We start from the raw sequence: 9,407 nt of genomic DNA, 5'->3' as shown, positions 1-9,407 counted from the left end.
TGGTAAAAGAATCCTGAAGGTGCTACGCAGCGATAGGATTGTTCTGGAGGAGAAGAAGGGGAGGAGAAGACATTATTATCTGGTGAGGAGTCCAGTGCGAGGTGGAGCTTCAGAAGCCAGGTGGAGCTCAGAGCCAGGTGGAGCTCTAGGTGGAGGTGGATCAAGCACGAGACAAGAGACTCGGGAGGATGAGAGGCGACGTCACAAGGTGAGATTTTTATTATCGCAGAATGATACCCCGAGTAGGTCTCAGGTCAGGAGGAGCACAGCATACGATGGAGATGGGATCGAGCGATCTGGCTCAACTCTCATATTTGTCCATCCATGATCAGCAGGCGATTGTCCTAGGGTATGGGGGGCGAGGAGATCTAAAAGCTCTCGGAGTTAGGAGGAGGCCGAATATTGAGTCGAGATGAAGATTGTTAGAATTTAATACCTCGAGATTTGATCCATATTGAGCCCACAATGAGATCCACGATGAAAAATAAAGTCCAACGAGATCAAGATCACCTCAAACAGAGCTCAGACGGAGGAGATACACACGTTTGAAGTCGGCATAAAATTCGAGGTGATGGAGGACTGTCGGTGATTGGCGGTGGGCCGACAGAATGACGGCAGTGCGGCCACACGTAGGGCGCGGCCCAGGCACGGGCATGCGGAGCACAGCCTGAGCCCAGACGCGCGGGCGCGGTCCGGCCCAGGCCCATGCGCACATGCATGGCGGGCTTAGCAGCCTGATTCTCTAGTCCACGATGGATCAGATGATCCATGACCGGGTGCGTGGACCGCATTGGCATTTTCCATGTATTTACGTGGTCCACGGCACTATTTCATGGATTGATATACGATCGGAGGGCATGGGTAGTTTTAAATGTTGATCCAACAGTTGGGAAGCTTGATGGGCCTGATTAGGACTCCTGGTAAGGTTCTAATTGGGTTTAAGGCCTTTAAAAGGCCACGAACAGTGAGCAGATGCTGTGGTGGTTTTAGTTTTTTCATGGGAGAAAAACCCAGGTGGCCTGTTGGTCTCATGTATGCAGATGCAAATGGCTTCGCATGAAAAATTGAAAGCCAATGAAGAGAGAGAGAGCATGCGATGCTGAGAGAAGAAGGAGCAGTGCTCCTGGACAGCGGACAGCAGTCGCTTCAGGAGTTCAGAGGGGGCTTCTTAGAGAGAGCTTTTGTGAGGGAGAACTTTCTGTGAGGAAGAAATTGAATATTCGAGAGTTGAGGGTGAGATCTCCTCTTGTAATATTTTTTTTCTCATAGTGAAGTTTGCGTGCCCCATGGAGATGAGCTCTTTTTTGGCTGATCCACATATTTGATTATTTTTTGTTTATTTCTTCTTTCTTCCTGCTGCATCGTGTGGTATCGAAAAGATCTTAGGAGGTGGTGTCCTAGCCAGACATCCATCCAACAAATACCTCGGCTCCTATCCCAATAAATCTCCATGCTGAGAATTTTTCTCATCAGATCTAAATCCTTTATCTCAAATTCCTCGGACAATGCCCCTTTCAGCTCATCCACTACTTTTGTACTCCTGCTGGCATTGAGCATATCGTCTACATACAGAAGTAAATATAGTGCATCATCCTCATCCACATCCTTTATATATACATAGCTATCATGTTCACACCTAGTAAATCCGAGGCTCAGGACAAAAGCATCAAACCTTTTGTACCACTACTGAGGTGATTGCTTCAAACCATAGAGATTTTTTGAGAAGATATATCTTATCCTCTAATCTAGACTAAATAAAACCATCTGATTGCTTCATGTAGATTCTCTTCTTAAGGCTTCCATACAAGAATGCTGTCTTCACATCCATCTACTCCAATTCCATATTATGCTGAGCTACAAACGACAGCAACATCCGAATTAAAGCATGATGTACCATCAGAGAGAATACCTCGATGTAGTCTACTTCCTCTCTCTGAAAGTATCCCTTGGCAACAAGCCTTGCCTTGAATCAGAATCCACCTTGCTTTGAAAGTGCCTCCTTTCGTGTGAACATCCACTTGGAACCGATAGCTCGAGCACTTCTTAGAAGATCCACTAGCTGCCATGTCTTGTTCTTCTCCGGTGACTCCATCTCCTGCATCATGACCTGCATCCATGACTCCCAATCTGGACTCTCCATGACCTCCTCAAACACCTCTAGATCTCCATTAGCAGTGATGAGAGCATATGAAACTACCTCATTAATGTCATATCTAACCAACCTGTGAATGGTATGCTGGGGCTTGTGCAATGCCACTCCCACTGGTGAATTTCTCCCATCTGATGTTTGTGGCTTCTCCTGCACCTCCATCTGAATAGCTGGCTCTCCATGTCGGTCCTCCACCTGAGTAGAACATCTCTTACTCAACTCTACCTCAATAGGTACACTCCCATAAGTGGAAGTAGACTATATGCCTTCAATCTATGACTGATTACCACTATCCATCTTTACTTCCCCAGCTCCTGTACTCTCTAATCTCTCCAAGATGCTCCTCTCATCAAATATAATGTCCCTATTGATCACCGATCTCTGTGCTTGAGAATCTCACGGTAGGTACCTTTTGACTCCCTATGATATCCGATGAATGTCATCTTCTATGACTTTGGGTTCAGCTTGCTTCTTTCAATTATCTCTATCTATGCATAGGCTAGGCAATCAAAAATCCTCAAGTGGCCAAGCTCTACCTTCTTTCCACTCCAAACCTCCTCTGAAATGCCTCTTCTATCATTGAGCTTGCGATGTGTGGATCTGTTAACAAGAAAATATGAAAAAGTTATAGCATCACCCCAAAAAGACTTTGAGAGTGATATTTGTAGCCTCAAACTCCGTACCTTCTCTGTTAGTATCCAATTCATCCTCTCTGCAACACTATTCTGCTGAGGAGTCATCTTCACTGTATAATGGTGTTTGATGCCATTCTCCTCACATTACCTCTTGAACTCTAGACTTGTGTACTCCCCTCCATTATTAGACCTCAATCACTTCACCTGTCTTTCTGTCTCCTTTTCAACCTTAGCTCTTTAGGCTTTGAATCAGGCAAATATCTCTGATTTCTTCTTCATCAGATATAGCCACACCTTCTTTGAGTAATCATCAATGAATGTAACAAAATATCTTGCCCCATCTCTAGCTGATACCGGAGCCGGTCCCCATGCATCCGAGTGCACTAAATTCAGCACTTCTTCACTATGCTTGGTACTGTTGGCAAACTTCACTTTATGCTGTTTGCCAAATATACATGGCTCACACAATTTATTGCCCTCCTTTTTTAGGGCTGGGATCATTCCTCTTCTGCACAACTTCATGAGCCCTCGATCACTCATGTGATCCATCCGATAGTGCCACAGCTTATACATAAGCTAATCCCCCTGTGCCGCTATAAGCACATCCCTACTATCGGTCACCACTGAGCCTTCCATCCTATAAAGATTGTTGCTCAGTCTTCTTTCCCTCATCACCACCAAAACTCCCTTGATAATCTTCAAGCATCCACTTCCTGGTTGGCTATTAAAAGCATATCCCTGCTTTTCCAAGTAGCCTAAAGGAATTAATTTTTCTTCAACTCTGACACATGTTTGACATTTGGCAATGTACGAATGATCCCGTTGTACATCCTCAACCTAACAGTGCCAACTCCAACCACCTTACAAGGATAATCATCACCAAGACTTACACATCCTCCATCAGTCTTCTCGTAGATAGCAAATCACTCCCAATGAGATGTGTAGTGATGTGAGCATGCTGAATCTAACATCCATACAGTATCGCACCCTGTGGACGCATTTGATACCACCAGTATATCATCTCTACTGCCTACAAATGCAGTGTCTTCACTCTTGCTGGCCTTTTCTTTTTCTGATTTTCAAAGGGGATAATTTCTTTTCAAGTGTCCAGTCTGACGGCACTTGTAATACTTCAAGGCTTTTTTCTAGTTTTGAGACTTTGATCTGCCTTTGGATTTATCCCTAATCTTCTCCTTCGATCATTCTTGCCTTTCATTCACAACTGGAACCTCAGAGTTAGGATTTTTTTTGGAAATCTTTTTCTTTTGCTTATTAGATCTGAGCATCCCAATAACCTCTTCATAGTTTAAGATCTTCTTTCCATAAACTAGAATTGTTATAAGACTGTCATATGATCCTGGGAGAGAACACAGTAGCAACAATACCTGATCCTTTTCTTCAATATTCATATCCAAACTCATCACCTATGAACAGACTTGAATAAATCTCTGAATGCGAGCAACGAGGTCTCCTCCTTTGGGCATCTTTAGACTATACAGCTGTTTCTTCAACCATAGCTTGTTCGTCATATTCTTTCCCATATATGTATTCTCCAATTTTATCCAAAGACCCTTCATCGTAATCTCTATACAAACCTCGGGCAACACCTGGTCAGCCAAGCACATCCTGAGGTACTGAAAGCTATTTCTTTCAATTCCTCCTAATTCTCAGCACTTATCCTTTCCAATCTCTCCCTTACCAAGATCCTATAGATCTTTTGCTGAACCAGCAAATCTTTACCTTTTGCTGCCATAGGGTAAGGTTCCTCTTGCCATCAAATTTCTTGAAGTCTATCTTGAATCCCCTTGAAGCCATTACAAAACCTGCAACCCTAACACCTTCCTGTAATCACACACCAAAAAGAATCCTAACACCTTCTCTTTCACCTCTTCCATGTGCAGAACCTCTCCACTTCAAATAGGAGATCACCACGAAGAAGATAAGAAAAATTTTGGGATAAAACCTGGTGCTGTAGAATCCGGATGCAGAAACCCTAAGCGACGCCTTCCTTCTTTTTTTCATGCAAACCCTGTTCTAATACCAAATGTTGGCATAACTGCAGACCGTGTGTGAAAACCTGATGATTAGCCAGCAACAAAAGAAAAGATCACCAAGATGTTGGGAATTGCATCCCAAAATCAGTCGTCAATCTGTTAACGGTTGAGCTTATTGATGTAATTGTATATGAATTAATTAATAAAATATTTATTTGATAATTTTTTTATTATAAGCTTGTACATCTTCTATATCAAACTTCTGTATCATGATGAAAGTTCTTAGGACTATTTAAAATCGATAAAAAAAGATTTATCGTTTGGTCCTTAAATGAGTTCGTGTCCAAATGATATGCTATTACTAAGATGATAGACATATCAACTATAGGTCATTGTGTGTCATATAGGTTGGTTATCTTCTTAATCAAGGAGCGTAGAGACGTTGGTATGGCATGCAGGTAAAATATAGGAGTATATTTTACTAAACGTGACCAACTCTGGAGTACTCTACTGTCAAGAGTCACTCCGAAGGGATATAGGTATAAGTGTCCATCTGACCTGAGATCACCATGGTGACTTGCAAGCAACTCACTGTGCTTTGGTACCGGACTACCTGAATTTTTAATTCAGGATCAAAAAGTTTTTGGGTACAGTCAAGTACTTATGAAGTCGGTGCATGAATCAAGATGAAATTAACCACTCCAAAGGATTGGAGAGAATGCTTTGTGTTTCAATTTAGTAAGACTTTGGCCAGGGCAATCTTTGTGAGGAGTCATAGGATTTATTAGGTTGAGACACATAATGAATGTACTGTTGAGAGTTGATAGTTTAAACTCTAAGTCATCCTGGCATCAAGAGTCAAAGGAATGAATTATACGATAACTATATCTAAATAGGTTCTTGAGTATTGCTTTGCATACATTCGGCCTATCCGAACGTCGGGTACCATTACTAGATGATTACTCCGATCGGTACAAAAATCTATTTTTATGCTATCGAATTAGGTTCGAACCTATGAAGTCACATACATTAGAAGTTTTTCTCCAATCACATGGCTAATTTGAAGAATCTCAATGGATGGGGACTCTGATGAAGAGTCCCACTGGATTTAGATTCTATTATTAATGAAAGATTAATTAGTGATTAGATAACTAATTAGTTCAATTTGATTGAGCATTAAAGTCTGGATCAAGTCTGATTGAATTGGATTCAATCAGGTCTGATCTGATGAGGTTATGAGATGATCTAATCAGTAAGGGAGAAATGATCATGATTTGATCGGGTCTATAGCTTAATTAATTTATTTATTTGATCAGATTTAATTAAAGTTATAGGAGCCTAATTAGATTAGATTCATCATATTTTATTTGGATCTAATTGGATTAGGTTTGAAATAAATCCAATTGATTAAACCCTGAAGTCCTAGATGAATGGGACTCTCTCCCTTGTGCCACCCAAAAGGTCTCACACCTTTTCTCACAGTACAAAATTAGTTTGTGCATAAAAAAATCAAAAGCTAACCCTTCTTTTGTTGCCGATTAAGGATAGGATTTGGTTAGCTTTAAATTGAATTCAAAATGATTTGAATTTTAACCTAAAATCCTATCTCTATCCTTCCATACATTGGCTTCTTTTGAAGGTGCCCATTGTGTGCGAGAAAAGAAAGTGTTCCTGATTGTTTTCCATATCCAAATTTCTCTGATAAGTTTTTCTTTAAGTCAGATAAGAGTAAAAAAAAGTTAGAGTTAAATTAAAATTCAAAATGATTTGAATTGCAACAAACTCTAGCTCTTATCCTATCTAATCTGGTTTGTGCGATAACCACAAAAGGCCATAATTTTATGCACCAACAAGAGAGAACTTTTTACCATGAGATATCAGAGAGAAAGAGGGCCAAAAATCTTCTTTGAAGCATGAGGTTTGGGTGGGCTTCTATCTTCCTTGGCATGAACAAAGGAGGAGACCAATCTCCTCTCGGGTGAGAGACCTAGAACTGTTCTAGGGTTTTTGGGTGAGGAAAAAATCAAAGAGAAGAGAGTCTTCATCCAATTTTTCTCCACCATCCAGCATCCTCCTCTAATCCATCTTCAATATTGAAAAGGTCTGAGGCAATCAAAGGAAGAGATCAAATCAGATCTGCCATCAGAAGTTAATGCGTGAGCTAGCACTCCACGGAGGATTGATCAGTTTGAGGGCTTCATGTGGACCATCCATAGAGGAGACGCTTGTGTGGCTATAGTATTAGAGAAACTTCTAGATCTATATTCTCAATTATGGAGTTTGACTACCATGCTCAGGTATTGAGTTCGAAACCCTAGAAGTGGTAGATTAGATCTATTACTAAATACTGTTTTTTGGTTCACATGCTTGTCATTTTATATTCAAATTTTTATGCATATAAATTTATTCATAGATCTATTTGTAGGAGTTTTAAGATTAGATCTTATACATATATTTATAGATTAAATTATTTAATCTAATATTCTTTCGCTAAAAATTTTGAAATGCATGTATGAAACCCTACGCAGCCTTTCATGGTATCAGAGCCAGGTTTTCTTATGACATGAATTTATCTATGCAATAATCTGATTTTAATTATTTAGATTAGATCTAAATAATTAATTTAGCATCTGAGTAGTATAGTAAACTGATTGGATAGATCCTCATAGCCGTCAATCATAGAAAAAAATCAAGATTTTATAACTTTATTTATCCATTCGATGGGATCTCCTATGGCATGTAGGGATGCTGCACGATTTTTTCATGATGATGAACAATAAAAAAATTTAAATTTTATTTTAGATCTAAATAATGTATATTAGATCTAAAATTAGTATTTTGATCATTAGATGATTGACTGTAAAATATTTTATAAGAATTAAAATTATTTTCAAACATCAAATCCGAATCCATATCAGCTCAAACTAATTGAAATAAGCGATCTAGATTTGAGATCAAAGATCCAAGGCATTAATTTCATAATTCATGGGGTTAATGGGTTAGCTCGAGTCAAGTCCATTTAACTGGATTAGACCTAGGGTAGAAATCATTGATAATAGACCATGTTAGTAATTGATCAAATCTAATTAAAAGTTAATTTTGATTGGATCAATTTCTTCTCTTGATCAATTTCCATAGTTATAGTTGGTCAAGTCCATATCTTTGATTAGACCAATATGGACTTTGATCATGGCTCTGTGGTCAAACCCAAGTCTATAAGTTGATCAAATTGAAAATGACTAATCAGTTAGTGTCTAAGGTAAGTATGACAGATTTGATCGGTGGTCACTAATTAGGAACTATTCACATAGATTAAATCTATATTGAGTTAATGGCATATCCCTCCTATCGATCTCACTTATCTGACTAACATGGTGAATCATATTTTGATTAGATCACTTAATGATTGGGGTTGACCCATGCTAACTAGAAAATTAGTATGATGATTTAGGTACCCCTAGTTCAACTTATCTTGAGTCTCTTTATGACTTGGTGAAAGTCAGTGGGAGGATTCATGACTGGTTGGCTGGACCAGCTTATGCCTGATCTTCTTTAATCTGACTTGATGATGTTAGTGGGAGGATTAAGATTAACTGGTCAAGTCTCTTCTCATCTCTCAATTCAACTAATTAAATCTTCTAAAATTGTTAGGTCCCTAAAATAAAATAGTTATAGTAATAACTAGATCATAGCCTCCCATTAAGTTAGATGATAATGAGTCTAACAGTTTAGATGATCATTGGAGGTGCCACATGCCTGGTGCTCATCTGACTGTCAGAATTATCATTCATAATATGTTGATTTAGTTGTGTCTTTCTAATGATGGTCAGATTGATCGAGCCACACTCGGGCCTGATCACTCATTTATCAATTATACTAAATTTTGACATGTTAATGGTTGGACCTAACCAGAACTTTCAGTGGAGACGTCACACACCTACGAAGAGGTCTGGGGTAAAATTGAATGCTAAAAATTATTTGATGAAATAATTAGTTAAGAACCTATCCATGGGTGCATAGAGGTCGGTCGAACCACACTCGGGCCCATGTGCAGTCCATGTGGATTCTAGTACTCACTAAAAAAGTATAATTTCTCGAATTGAAGGCAGATGCTATCAATTTGAATAAAATAGTAGGAGAACTTTTAGACTAAAATTTATATCTTTAGGCTTAATCAATTCATATACTAATTAGGTTTTGATTTTTCTTTTGCAGTTATGGCCACCACCTTGTCGCTCCGATCACTATTAGATAGTGATAAATTGATGGGATCAAATTTTGATAGTTGATATCGAAAGCTCAAAATAGTTCTGGAGTACAAATGGATCTTGTATGTATTAACAGATTCAGCACCCGAGGAGCCAGCTCTGAACGCACGTATCACGGTCAGAGACACTTATCGAAGTGGTTCAATGATCGAACTACAGTTCGTTGTATTATGCTGGCGGCAATGAATGATGAGTTCAGCTATCATTTCAAGAATGCTCAGCCACAAGATATGTTGCAAATGTTGAACGAGTCTTTTGATACATCCGACGATGTTGAGAGGTACAAGACTAATTGTGTTATCTTCAATGCTCGAATGAGAGAAGGAGCGTCAGTCACAATCATGTACTGTACATGATCGAG

This window comes from Elaeis guineensis, chromosome 6, assembly GCF_000442705.2.
Source record: "Elaeis guineensis isolate ETL-2024a chromosome 6, EG11, whole genome shotgun sequence".
Lineage (NCBI taxonomy): Eukaryota > Viridiplantae > Streptophyta > Magnoliopsida > Arecales > Arecaceae > Elaeis > Elaeis guineensis.
Note: the sequence above shows the minus strand (reverse complement) of the source record.